The sequence below is a fragment of the Lactuca serriola genome, chromosome 5 (assembly GCF_051521515.1).
Source record: "Lactuca serriola cultivar US96UC23 chromosome 5, Lser_US96UC23_V15, whole genome shotgun sequence".
NCBI classification, from domain to species: Eukaryota; Viridiplantae; Streptophyta; class Magnoliopsida; order Asterales; family Asteraceae; genus Lactuca; species Lactuca serriola.
Window position 1 is genome coordinate 262,986,752 of NC_136412.1, and position 15,672 is coordinate 263,002,423.

Below are 15,672 nucleotides of genomic sequence, written 5' to 3' on the forward strand. Positions count from 1 at the left end.
CTTATCTCCCTGTTAGGATGATTCCGTCCCGGAATCATACATCAGCAAACAGATGAGGACAGGGACTCTTCCATTCGCTTCCTGTTTCCCAGGTGAGCTTTGACCCTACTGTGTGTTTTCAGCACACCAGCACCAAGTCAAACATATTTTGTCGTAATTTCTTCTTCTTACGGTCAACTATGTCTGTTAGGCTTTTTAACTACCCTACTATCTTCATCGATCTTTAACTCTGAAAGTGGGAGTATATCAACTTCTTCTCCCTAGTACTTCCTCAAATAACCAACATGAAAGATATTATGGGTATCTTCCAGTTTGGCGGGCAATTCAAGCTTCTATGCTTGATTCCCTATCGTTTGAAGTACTTTGTCTGGTCATATAAAATGAGGACAACTTTTCACACTTTCAGAGTCTAATAATTCCCTTCCATGGAGAGACTTTAAGTAACACTTGATTACCCACATCAAATATTACTGGTCTTCGCTTCTTGTCTGGCTAGCTCTTCTGACGACTTTGAGCGGCTAGCATCCTTTCCTTGATCAATTTTAGCTTTTCGACGATCTGATGCACTAACTCCAGAACCGAAAAGTGTATCTCTCATGCTTCTTACCAACATGATGTCACACGACATTTCCTTTCGTACAGTGCTTCATTAGGATGCATCTTGATGCTTGAGTGATAACTATTGTTGTAGGAAAATTTGGCCAGTGATAAGTGGTCATCCCAACTACCAAGAATTTATAAGGCACATGCCCGCAACATATCTTCCATATTTTGGATATTTCTCTAACTTTGTCCATCTGTTTGTGGATGATAGGCAGCACTCAAACACAACTTCATGCGTATCGCTTCCTACAAACTCTTCTAGAATCTGGAAGTGAATCGACTGTCCCTATCTGCCACGATAGATAAGGGTACTCCATGTATCCTAATAATTTCCTTTATGTAGGTCTCTTCCAACTTCTCCATATACCAATTCTCTCGTGCGAGCAGGAAATGCCCACTTTTCGTAAATCGGTCTACTACAACCCAGATCATGTCGTGCCCTCTCATTGTCTTTGGCAACTTGGTTATAAATTCCATGGTAACATCATCCCACTTCCCCATGGGTGCCGGTAAGGGTTCCAAATCCTCGTATGGCATCTAATGTTGTGCCTTTACTCTTGCACAAGTTACAAGTTAGTCTACGTAATTTACCACATCGGCCTTCATTATCGGCCACCGGTAATACGGTCTTAAGTCCAAGTACATTTTGGTGCTACCTGGGTGTATAGCATACATGATCTTATGAGATTCTTCCATAAGAAGATCCCGTATACCACCCAACTTTGGCACCCAAATGCGATTTTGGAATGTCTTCAACCCTTGTTCATATTCTTCGAACACTAACGTCTTGCCTAGACGTTCTTCCTTCTGGTCACCTTTATTGGGTGACAACAAAACAAGTTAAGCATTTCAAAAAAGTATCAAAAAAAAACTTCGGTGAACTCACAAAAACTTCTGAAAAACGTAAATCAAAAGAACACAATATTTAACGTGGTTCGGTCAAGGTGACCTACGTCTACGGGTGAACGAGAGAGAGAGAGAGAGAGAGAGAGAGAGAGACAGAGAGACAGAGACAGAGAGAGAGGATTTTACTAACTTTATATAACTATTACAAGCACTCAAAATTGTATCTCACTTAGAGCTCTCATAGAAATCTATCAATATACAATGATGGGGGTATGAGCCTATTTATACTTGAGGGATCAAACCTAAAACCCTAATGAACCAAGCCCATTGGCCCATAGGCCTATAAATGGTGACAACCAATCATATTCTTCCATGCAACATCTTCCGGAACATTCTTCCATCTTGAGCATCATAGAGGACTTCATAGCATACTTGGCTCATCAAGGACCAAGATGGTCCATCTTGTGCCATCATCGCGCAACAAGAATATGGATGGCGCAAGTGGCTTCAAATGTGGTACAAGAACCTTTAGGTTGAATCAACATCACCGTCTTGGCACAACAACATCATGCATGGTACAACGAGGCCATGCTTGGCGCAACAAGAGTACCTCATGGAGCAAGAGAGATACCCCATGGTGCAAGAGGGAGTAGATTTGGCGCAAGAAGGAGTAGCCTTCGTGAAACAACATCCTTCTTGGCCCAACCCTTCAACTGATGGCGCAACAAGGTCCCCTTGTTGCTCCATATCAATCCCAAGTGCTCCAAACCTCTTCCAGGTTCTCTAAACCTCCTTTTACATGACCTTTTCCTTTTTCAGAGGATCCATTCCTTTGTCACATGCTCCATGAACCACAAGTGCTCCATTGTGATCTAAGTGCTCCATGTTGGAAAATACTTCATACCCTAACACTCTCCCACTTGAAGGCTTGAACAACTTCATCTGCCATTCAAATTTCACCATTCCTCATATTACTCCTTCTCTCTCTCTCTCTCTCTCTCTGCCAAGCCCTTCTCTTCAAACTTCTAAAAGGCCAGTTGAAGCAATGCAAAGCTTCAACTTCTTAGTGGTAACCACCTTGGTGAACATATCAGCCGGATTCTTCGTTCCGAGGATTTTTTTCAATTTTAGAGTTCCTTCATTGATTAACTCTCGAATGAAATGGTACCTCGTCTGAATGTGTTTCATTCTACTATGAAAAATTGGATTCTTTGCTAAGTGAACCACACTTTGGATATCACAATGCAATATACAATCCTCCTGTTGCATTCCCAGTTCTGACAAGAAACTCTTCAACCATATGAGCTCCTTGGAATCTTCTGCAAGTTCCATGTTTTCTACTTCTTTGGTTGAAAGAGAAACACTCTTTTGTAACCTTGACATCTAGTTGAGTGTTGTACCTCCAATTGTGAACACATAACCCATTGTGCTCTTTCATGAATATGCACATCCACTTAAGTCTACATCACCGAACCCTTCTAAAACTACTCTATTTCTTCTGAAACATAAGGAACACTCAGTTGTTCCTTTTAAGTAGCATAACAACCATTTCACTCCTTCCTAATGGTGTCTTCTTGGATTTGACATGAATCCGCTCACAACTCCCACTACATGAGCAATGCCTGGTCTGGTGTAAAACATTGCATATATTAAACAACCAACTACAGATGCGTAGGGAACTTTAGCAATGTATTCTCTGTCTTCTTCCGTTTTGGGGGATTGCTTCTTGGTAAGTCTCAGCTGACTCCCCAGAGGTGTTGTATCACCGTAAATTTCAAAATAATTTTTCACAATTTATAAAAACTTTTCCCATTAACTTTTCATAAAAACATCAAGTTTAAATCTCAATTCACATTATACAAAATCCCAAGATCACAAGTATAACAAAATCCCATGCGTGTGTACGGATCAAGCCGGCGCCTTCCCACGGTCATCGCTAGTACCTGAAACAACAACACTAACACTGTAAGCACAAAGTTTAGTGAGTTCCCCAAAATACCACACATAAAACACGTATTAGCCACTCGAGGCTATAACTCTATGGGTCTGTGCACCCAAACTCTGTGAACCCTCAGGTTCTAACTCTAGGAACCTTTTGGTTCCAGCTCTGTAAACATGCACAACATAATCACATAGAAATAATGCAGTACAACATATAGCATACATAACATACAATACTCTGTCACATAACTCTGGTTACCTACTCAAGGTAAAGTATAGTGAGAAGACTCACCTCGCGTATCTCGATGACTCACAAATCCTGAAATCCCTCGTGCCCGATCCTCCGAGCTATAATCCTCCTATAACACCATATGTCTCTAATTAACACTTTTTATCTCTAAGGTTGACTATCCCTAAGAAGTCAACACAGGTCAACTCTAGTCAACGGTCAACTTTGACCGGACTCGGCGAGTGCACAAGGGCAACTCGGCGAGTCTAGAAGTTTTCACCAACTCTCTAGGATTCCCTTCTTACACGTCGAGTACTCCCCCTGACTTGACGAGTTCCACCTGGAAGAATCGCGGGGCCACCCCGACTCAACTTGACGAGTCTCAAGAACAACTCGGCGAGTCCCAGCTCGACTCAGTCCACCTGACCACCCTTCCCTAACTCGCCCTGACTCACTGAGTCAACCCATGACTCGACTGGACCACTCACTGGCCGATCCAAGGCAATCTTCAAGCTACTCGCCGAGTCTGCTCATCGGACTCGGCGAGTCCATGCCATGCAATCACTCAAACTCGCTTCTAAGGTCAGATCTGTTCCATCAATTCATAGATCTGGCCTTCCTAGACTGATTCACCACGTAAAGCCCCAAACTTGGTGTACATACAACCTCTATATGTCCATATATGAAGAATTATCAACAAATATCACAACTCAAGGTCATAACCTCCATTGTTCTTCATAAATCTTGATGAATGAGGCTCTCTGGACCTCTATGGATCCAGATCCAAAGCCTCATCACTAGTAAGGGACTATTTGGCCATCAAATCAACCTAACAAAGGCCACAAGAAACCCTAAATCCAAATATACTTCACAAAACAGAAGATGAGCCGAAATCATACCTTTAGATCGATGATCTAAGCTTCAAATCCACAGAATAGCAACCTCCTTTGCTTCCTCTTGGCTAGAACCTCCCTCTTCTTTGCTAATCAACACACAAAGGTCAAGAAATGCTTCCTTTCTCTCTCAAATCGCTAAAGCACTCTAGGGTTTCTCTCTATGGACTGCTGGGTACAAATGACGGCCATAAAGCCCTTTAAATAGGTCCCAAAACCGAGAAATTAGGGTTTCATTAAACAGCACGGACTCGCCGAGTCCATATCCTGGACTCGCCGAGTCCAGGCGAATCCCGCGTCCAGAATCGCGTCCCTACTCGGCGAGTCTGAGCTCCAACTCACCGAGTCCTCTCTCAAAACACCAAAATCATAAACAATAAAGATACCTAGAAATCCGGGTTGTTATAATTCTCCCCCACTAGAACTAGACTTCGCCCTCGAAGTCTCGCTTTGAAAATAGCTCCGGATGCTGCTCCCGCATCTCGCGCTCTGGCTCCCAGGTCATCTCTGATCCCTTCCAGTGTTGCCACTGAACCAACACCAGAGGTACCTCCTTGTTCCTCAGAACCTTGATCTTCCGATCTCTGATGGCCACTGGCCTCTCAGCATAATTCAGGCTCGCATCCACCTGAATATCCTCTAATGGGATCACTGCCGACTCATCGGCTATACATTTCCTCAATTGCGACACATGAAAAGTGTCGTGGATCTGCCCCAACTCTGCTGGAAACTCCAACCGATAGGCTATCCGGCCTACCCTCGCAATCACACGAAATGGCCCAATATACCGGGGTCCCAACTTGCCCCTCTTCCTGAATCGAATCACTCCTTTCCAAGGAGAGACCTTCAGGAGAACGAATTCGCCGACCTGAAACTCAAGCTCGGACCGGCGTCAGTCTGCATAACTCTTCTGTCGGCTCTGGGTGGTCAATAACCTCTGTCTGACCTGTTGAATCTGCTCTGTCGTCTGAAGCACGATCTCTGTACTGCCCATCACTCTCTGCCCAACCTCTCCCCAACAAATGGGGGTCCGACACCTCCTACCATACAACAGCTCAAAGGGTGGCATACCAATGCTCGAATGATGGCTGTTGTTGTAGGAAAACTATGCCAAGGGTAAATACGCATCCCAGCTACCCCCGAAATCTAACACACATGCTCGAAGCATGTCCTCAAGCGTCTGAATCGTCCGCTCACTCTGGCCGTCTGTCTGGGGATGATATGCGGTACTAAAATGCAATCTAGTACCCAACTCCTCATGAAATTTCTTCCAGAATCTGGAAGTGAAACGCACATCACGGTCCGAAACAATCGAGATCGGCATCCCATGCCGAGATACAACTTCTCTCACATATATCTCCGCCAACTTCTCCGCTGAAGAACTCTCACTGATGGCAAGGAAGTGAGCGCTCTTCGTCAACCTGTCCACAATTACCCAAATTGCATCAACTCCTCTGGCAGTCCTCGGAAATTTGGTGATGAATCCATAGTGATCTGTTCCCACTTCCATTCGGGAACCTCCAATGGCTGCAACTTGCCATGCTGTCTCTGGTGCTCGGCCTTAACCCTGCGGCAGGTCAAGCACCTCTCAACAAACCAGGCGGCGTACCTCTTCATACAGGGCCACCAATACTCTCTCCTCAAATCCAAATACATCTTCGTGGCCCCCGGATGGATCGAAAATTTCGACCGATGAGCCTCCTCCATCAAAGTAGCACGCGTACCGCCCACAAACGGTACCCAAATCCGACCCTGAAAAGTCATAAGCCCTCGACCATCCGTAACGAACTCAGAAACCAAACCAATGACCCGTTCCCTCTTCTGCATCCCCGGTTGCACAGCCTCAGCCTGTGCCCCACGAATGGCATCCAGTACCAGAGCTATCATGGTCAACCTCAAACATACATCTCGCAGTGGTGTGCTCTCTGCCCTACGGCTCAACGCATCGGCTACCACATTAGCCTTGCCTGGGTGGTACAGGATCTCACAATCATAATCCTTGACCACATCCAACCACCTCCTCTGTCGCATATTTAGGTTGGGCTGATCCATCAAGTACTTCAAACTCTTATGGTCCGTGTATATCGTACATCGAACCCCATACAAGTAGTGAAGCCAAATCTTGAGAGCGAACACTACTGCCCCCAACTCTAGATCATGCGTGGGATATCTCGTCTCATGAGGCTTCAACTGCCTCGATGCATATGCTATCACATGACCCCTCTGCATCAACACCGCACCCCGCCCCAAAATCGATGCATCAAAATAAAGCACAAAATCCTCCATCCCTTCCGGGAGAGCTAACACCGGGGCTTCGCACAACCTTTGGCGAAGTGTCTCAAAGGAGGTCTGCTACTCGGGACCCCATGAGAACGCAACACCCTTCCGGGTCAATCTGGTGAGTGGCACTGCGATCTTGGAGAAATCCTTGATAAATCTCCGATAATACCCTGCCAACCCAAGGAAACTCCTGATCTCAGATGGTGACTTCGGCACCTCCCAACTCATCACTGCCTCAACCTTGGCCGGATCGACCAGAATCCCTTCCTGGTTAACAAGATGTCCAAGGAATTGGACCTCCCGCAACCAGAAATCACACTTGGAGAACTTTGCATAAAGCTTCTCCGAACTCAAAACCCCAAGGACCTCCCTCAAATGCTCCTCATGCTGCTCTCTAGATCTCGAATATACCAGAATTTCATCGATAAATACAATCACCGACCGATCCAACATCGGCCTGCATACCTTGTTCATGAGATCCATGAACACAGCCGGGGCATTGGTGAGCCCAAAAGGCATCACCACAAACTCATAATGCCCATATCGCGTCCTGAACGCTGTCTTCTGGACGTCCTCATCCCGCACTCTCACCTGATGATATCCCGACCTCAAATCTATCTTGGAGAACCAAGATGCTCCCTATAACTGATCGAATAAATCGTCGATCCTCGGTAACGGGTAATGGTTCTTGACCGTCAGCTTGTTCAACTCCCGGTAGTCAATGCACATCCGGTGTGAACCATCCCTCTTCCTAACGAATAGGATAGGCGCTCCCTACGGTGAGCTGCTCGGCCGAATAAACCCCTTCCCCAGCAACTCCTGAAGCTGCGAGGATAACTCTTGCATCTCTGGAGGTGCAAGACGATAAGGCACCTTAGCGATAGGCGCGGCCCCCAGAACCAAATCAATACTGAACTCCACTTGCCTCACAGGAGGCACACCCGGTAACTCCTCGGGAAAAACATCTGGAAACTCACGCACCACCGGAACCTCCTCAACTGAACTCGGTCTTTCGGAAGCCACCCGCGTATCCATCACATACGCCACAAAACCCTTATAGCCCTGCTGTAGACACTGCCTCGCCCTAGAGGCCGAACAAAAAGCTGATCCTGAACGTGTACCCTCGCCGTACACTGAAAGAACTCCCCCACTAGGGTTTCGTATGGTCACCAGCTGACGCTCACATTCGATAACCGCGCCGAATCGGCTCAACCAGTCCATGCCCACAATGACACAGACATCACCCATCGCAATAGGAATCAGATCAATCGGAAACTCAACCCCGAAGATCTCTAATACACATCCCTGGAGAACCTCCGTGGCACAAATCACTCTATCGTCAGCTATGGAAACTCTCAGAGGCCGACTCAATGCCTCACGGCTAACACTGATATGCTGACTAAAGGCCAAAGATACAAAAGACCGACTCGCACCCGAGTCAAATAACACTAAAGCAAGTACAGAGTTCACAAGAAAAGTACCTACGCATAAGATAATATAAGCATAATATCTCAATATCAAAATAAATACATGAAAGGAAACATACCAGCCACAACATCGGGCGCAGCGCGGACCTCCCCCGTAGTCAGCTGGAAAGCTCTCCCTCGAGCTCTCGGCGCTTCGACCTTCACAGGCCGACTCTTTGTAGCTCTGCTAGCAGTAGGAGCAGATCCCTGAGATGCTCCACGCAACTGTGGACACTCGGCCTTCCGGTGTCCGGTCTGGTTGCAGTGGAAACACACTGCAAACCCCTTGGGGCAGTCCTTGGCCATATGCCCCTCCTTGCCACATTTGTAGCAAGATCCTGCTCGGCAGACTCCATCATGACCCTTGCCGCACTTCCCGCAAGTGCAGCCCTTCTGGCTCCCTGGTTTGGGATCAGCGGGCTTGGCCCGCTTGGCTGCCGGCTGAGACTGTGCCGGTCGCCGATCCCTCCCCTGAGACTCCGCCTCCTCCCTGGCCTGAGTCTCAAGCTCAATCTCCCTCTTCCGGGCATTTGCCTGAAGCTCAGCAAATGTCCGGTACGAGGAGTTCGCAGCAAACTCCCGAATATCCCGCCTCAAAATGCTCAAGTAGCGGCTCATACGTGCCTGCTCAGTGGACACGTGTTCAGGGCAGAACATCGCCCTCTCATGGAACATCCTCGTGATCACTGTAACTGACTCAGTACCTTGCTTGAGGGTCAGAAACTCCTGTGCCAAACGTTCCCTCTCCACCTGGGGAACGTACTCATCTCGGAACATGACAGTGAACCTCTCCCAGGTCACTGCCGCAAGCTCAGCAGGCGTATAATGCGCCGTCACAAACTTCCACCAGTCCTTCGCTCCCAAGCGAAGCTGGTTCAACGCGAACCGAACCTTCAAATGCTCAGGAGACGAGCAAGTGAAGAAACATCCCTCAATATCAGATATCCACCTCATAGCCGCCACCGGATCCTGAGTCCCATCAAACTCTGGTGGTTTTGTGTTGCTGAACTCGCGGAGCAGCAACGCATCACCACCTTGCGGCCTCGCAGCAGCAATCACTGCGGTAGCCGCTGCAGCAGCAGCCTCAGAAAGAGCGGCATAACGCTCATCAAACGTCTCAATCAGTGTGGTCTTTATAGACCCAAACATCTCTGGTATCTATGCCCTGATGGCCGCAACCACCTCCTCCTGGATGATTCGGCGGATCTCCTCCTCACTGGTACCACTGCTCTCGGGCATCAAACATGTCCTCACCATGATCTACCTCTGAAATACAACATACGAAAATCAGAATCCACACGAGCATACTCACACTCGACAACTCTTTCCTCCTTGATTCTTGGTATTCCAAAGATTCTTACTTGGGATGCACGCCGCTCTGGTGCTTTTAGTAGTACGGGCCCAATACTACTGTCCGCACCGCACCAGAATACACCCCAAGTCCTCCTCTTTGGATACCAAGTCCCAAGTACTCTATCATGCGTAGACCACTCTCTAATAGATCTCTCATAAGCCCCTCGCTGCTACCTACTCACTCTCAAGCATCTCATAGCAGCTCACCTCTCCCTAGGCTAAGGCATCACAAATTTGGCCACTCTAGTCCTAATAGCAATACCTAGCCTACTCTAGCATGCAGATACATCATATCAATATCAATATCACATAATATAAAGGTATTTTGGGAAATCACCGTTCGGGCACTGACTGATCGCACACACATCTCTTGCTCTGCGTTTTTCAAAAGTCTTTTACTCTTTTTGAAAATACATCTCAAATCCTCAGTTTGAGTTCAAATACGCCTGAAGGTGTACTCGAATCCCTCAAACCAAGGCTCTGATACCAACTTGTAACACCGTAAATTTCAAAATAATTTTTCACAATTTATAAAAACTTTTCCCATTAACTTTTCATAAAAACATCAAGTTTAAATCTCAATTCACATTATACAAAATCCCAAGATCACAAGTATAACAAAATCCCATGCGTGTGTACGGATCAAGCCGGCGCCTTCCCACGGTCATCGCTAGTACCTGAAACAACAACACTAACACTCTAAGCACAAAGCTTAGTGAGTTCCCCAAAATACCACACATAAAACACGTATTAGCCACTCGAGGCTATAACTCTATGGGTCCGTGCATCCAAACTCTGTGAACCCTCAGGTTCTAACTCTAGGAACCTTCCGGTTCCAGCTCTGTAAACATGCACAACATAATCACATAGAAATAATGCAGTACAACATATAGCATACATAACATACAATACTCTGTCACATAACTCTGGTTACCTACTCAAGGTAAAGTATAGTGAGAAGACTCACCTCGCGTATCTCGATGACTCACAAATCCTGAAATCCCTCGTGCCCGATCCTCCGAGCTATAATCCTCCTATAACACCATATGTCTCTAATTAACACTTTTTATCTCTAAGGTTGACTATCCCTAAGAAGTCAACACAGGTCAACTCTGGTCAACGGTCAACGGTCAACTTTGACCGGACTCGGCGAGTGCACAAGGGCAACTCGGCGAGTCTAGAAGTTTTCACCAACTCTCTAGGATTCCCTTCTTACACGTCGAGTACTCCCCCTGACTTGACGAGTTCCACCTGGAAGAATCGCGGGGCCACCCCGACTCAACTTGACGAGTCTCAAGAACAACTCGGCGAGTCCCAGCTCGACTCAGTCCACCTGACCACCCTTCCCTAACTCGCCCTGACTCACTGAGTCAACCCATGACTCGACTGGACCACTCACTGGCCGATCCAAGGCAATCTTCAAGCTACTCGCCGAGTCTGCTCATTGGACTCAGCGAGTCCATGCCATGCAATCACTCAAACTCGCTTCTAAGGTCAGATCTGTTCCATCAATTCATAGATCTGACCTTCCTAGACTGATTCACCACGCAAAGCCCCAAACTTGGTGTACATACAACCTCTATATGTCCATATATGAAGAATTATCAACAAATATCACAACTCAAGGTCATAACCTCCATTGTTCTTCATAAATCTTGATGAATGAGGCTCTCTGGACCTCTATGGATCCAGATCCAAAGCCTCATCACTAGCAAGGGACTATTTGGCCATCAAATCAACCCAACAAAGGCCACAAGAAACCCTAAATCCAAATATACTTCACAAAACAGAAGATGAGCCGAAATCATACCTTTAGATCAATGATCTAAGCTTCAAATCCACAGAATAGCAACCTCCTTTGCTTCCTCTTGGCTAGAACCTCCCTCTTCTTTGCTAATCAACACACAAAGGTCAAGAAATGCTTCCTTTCTCTCTCAAATCGCTAAAGCACTCTAGGGTTTCTCTCTATGGACTGCTGGGTACAAATGACGGCCATAAGGCCCTTTAAATAGGTCCCAAACCCGAGAAATTAGGGTTTCATTAAACAACGCGGACTCGCCGAGTCCATATCCTGGACTCACCGAGTCCAAGTGAATCCCGCGTCCAGAATCGCGTCCCTACTCGGCGAGTCTGAGCTCCAACTCGCCGAGTCCTCTCTCAAAACACCAAAATCATAAACAATAAAGATACCTGGAAATCCGGGCTGTTACAGGTGTACTTCTGGCTTTTGCATCTGCCATGTTGAACTTTTCTAAAACTTTCTTGATGTACTAGGCTTGTGAAAGTTTTAGTGTACCAGTAACTCTATCCCTGGCTATGCTCATGCCTAATATTTGTTTAGCAGCTCCTAAGTCCTTCATCTCGAACTCACTAGCTAGTTGCTTCTTTAGCTTGTTGATATACTGTGTATAATTATAGGATGATATAAGAGGACTTGAACTTCTTCAAATAACAATAGTGATCCATCTCACATCTGCTGTAGCCATTCCTCTGTATGGAGGTATCAAACTTCAAGCACCACTGCCTTGGAGCCTACTTCAAACCATACACACTTTTCTTTAGTTTGCACACCATATTTTCCTTTCCAACTGTGGGAAAACCTTCTAGTTGTGCGATGTAGATGTCTTCTTCAAGTCGCCATGGAGAAAACTTGTTTTGACATCTAATTGCTTTAGATGGAGATCTTCAGAGGCCATAATTCCAAAAACCATTCTGATTGTAGACATCTTCACAACTGGAGAAAAGATCCCATTATAATCAAATCCCTTCTTCTATTGGAAACCCTTGACTACCAATCTTGCCTTGTATCTTTTGGTGCTATCAATCTCATCCTTACCCCGAAACACCCACTTGTTTTGGAGTGCTTTCTTCCCTATTGCGAGCTTGACTAAGGACCAAGTGTGACTCTTGTCAACAAAATTCAATTCTTCTTCCATAGCCTTCTTCCACTGTATGGATTCTTTCATCCTCAAGGCCTTTAGATAAGACTCGGGTTCGCCATTCTCTGTCAGCAACAAGAAGTTTGTTGAAGGAAAATACCTGACTGGAAGCGTTCGTACTCTAGTGGATCTATGAACAGTACGAGTTTCAGTTTCTACACCTTCATTCTCTGAACCACTATCATCTATGCTCCCACTATCTCCAGTTTCATTAGAGCTCCCACTACTTCCTGAAATTTCACCTATCTTTGGAGTACTGACAGGTTTTATAATGTCGTCTTCTAAAGTTTCTTCTAACTCAACTTGTTCTTCCTTTTCTGGTTGTTTGTTACTACTTGAGCCCTTAGCAATTTCATCCTTCTATAGTGTATTCTTATTGAAAACCACATCCCAACTTCTGATAACCTTTTTGTGCTCATTATCCAAGAAGCGGTAACCCATGTCGTCCAACCCATAACCTATAAAGGTGCACTTCCTTGACTTTGCCTCTAGCTTGTCTCTCTCAGAGTCTTTGACTTTTACACATGAGACACAACGAAAGACCTTCATGTGTTTGAATGAAACCTCCTGACTTTGCCATTCTTCCTCTGGAATCTTGAACCCTATAGTAATTGAGGGCCCTCTATTGATTAGGTATGCAACTATGTTGACCGTATCTGCCCAAAACATCTTGGGCAAACCTGCATGTAGTCTCATGCTCTTTGACCTTTCATTCAATATTTTCTTCATCTTCTCAGCTAATCCATTTTGCTGAGGTGTTTCTGGAACGATTTTGTGCATCCTGATGCCATGTGCAACACAAAAATCAACAAATTCTTTGTTATTCTATTCACCCCCATTATCGGATCTGAAACACTTAATTTTCAAGTTAGTTTCATTTTCCACCATCGCTTTCCATTTCTTGAAAGCACTGAAAATTCATACTTATGCTTCAATAAATAGACCCAAACTTTCCTAGTGCAGTCATCAATGAAAGTAACATAATATCAGGATCCTCCCACTGAAGCAATTGAAGTTGGTCCATAAAAATCTGAATGAACAAGCTCTAATTTCCCTGTCTCGGGTTGATGTCCCATCTTTGTGAAAAGTAACTTTCTTTTGTTTTCTAAGAACACGTGGCTCACAGAAATCCACTATCACGTTATTCAGATCTAGAATTCTTCCTTTAGATTCAAGTATCTTTATTCCTTTTTCACTCCTTTTCCCAACTCTTTGGTGCCATAGAGTGGGTGTCTCAACTTCTTCAACAACATATGCCTCATCATCAAAAACTTCCACCATGTAAAGTGTACCCCGCATCTGACCTCTAGCAATTACCAAGTTTCCCTTTGTCACCTTCCACCGATGATCACCAAAAGTGACATGGTGACCTTCATCATCAAGTTGCCCCACTAACATCAACATTCTTTTCAAGTCTGGAATGAACTTAACATTCTTCAAAGTCCACTTCGTACCCAAAGTAGTCTTGAGGACCACATCCCCAACACCTGTAATATCAAGGCTCTTATTGTTTGCCAGTCTGACCTTCCTTTGGTACTGCCTAAAATTCTACATTACATCTTTGGAATGACTAGCATGGAATGACGCACCAGAATCCATGATCCAAGATTCAACTGAATTTTCAACTGCACAAATAAGAGCATCTCCTTTAGAGTCTGATGTAATGTTCATCTCATTCTTGCCTTTGTTTGCAAGAGGCTTCAGACATTAATGCCTGAAATGACCCTTATCTTTGTAGTTCCAACAAGTGATGTCCTTCCTTTTTTTTTGATACACCTCTCTTCCTTTACTTTGATGTTCCACTACCCCCACTCCCTTTTTTGGACTTTCTTCACTTTCCTCGGCGCTAAGAAGACTATTAGAGGATTATCCATCACTTCTTTTGCGCATATCCTCACCAAGGATTAAGTTTCATATGCCTTCGAATGTCAGCTTGGCACCTCCAGCTGAGCAGCTGACTGGTGTCACTGTTCTTGACCAACTTCGGGTAATGATGATAATAGTAGCAATGCTTGGACTTCATCTTTAAATTTAATCTCACCCGATGTCAACCTTGACAGGATTGAATTAAATTCATCGACATGATTAGTTATTGAGCCACCTTCCTTCATCTTTAGAGTTACCAATTGTCAAATCAAGTGAACCTTATTTGCTGTTGAAGGCTTCTCGTACATGTTAGATAGCGCTTTGATCAACCCATAAGTTGTCTTTTCATTGACAATGTTGTAAGCAACGTTCTTTGCCAATGATAAATGCACCACACCAAGTGCTTTCCGATCTAACAACTCCCAATCCTCATGCTTCATAAGGAACGACTTATCTTCTGACAAAGATTCATGTAAATTCTTCTGGTAGAGGTGGTGTCCAATTTTCATCTTCCAGAAACCAAAATATTTCCATTGAACTTGTCGATCTTAACTCTCCCATCTTCAACCCTAGCTCTGATACCAGTTTTTTGGGTGAAAACAAAACAAGTTAAGCACTTCAGAAAAATATCAGAAAATGAACTTCAATGAACTCATAAAAACTTCTGAAAAACGTAAATCAAAAGAACACACTATTTAATGTGGTTCGGTCAAGGTGACCTACGTCCACGGGCGAATGGGAGAGAGAGAGAGAGAGAGAGAGAAAAGGGATTTTATTAACTTCATAGAACTATTACAAGCACTCAAAATTGTATCTCACTTAGAGCTATCACAAAAATCTAGCAATTTACAATGATGGGGGGGGGGGGGGTATGAGCCTATTTATACTTGAGAGATCAAACCTAAAAGCTTAATGGGCCAAACCCATTGGCCCATAGGCCCATAAATGGTGACAAATAATAATATTTTGCCATGCAACATATTCTGGAACATTCTTCCATCTTGAGCATCATAGAGGACTTCATAGCATACTTGGCTCATCAAGGAACAAGATGGTCCATCTTGCACCATCATGGCGAAACATGAATATGGATGGCGTAAGTGGCTTCAAGTGTGGTATAAGAACTTCTAGGTTGGAGCAACATCACCATCTTGGCACAACCACATCATGCATGGCGCAACAAGGACATGCTTGGTGCAACAAGATACTCCATGGTACAACAGGAGTACCTCATGGTGCAAGAAAGATACCCCATG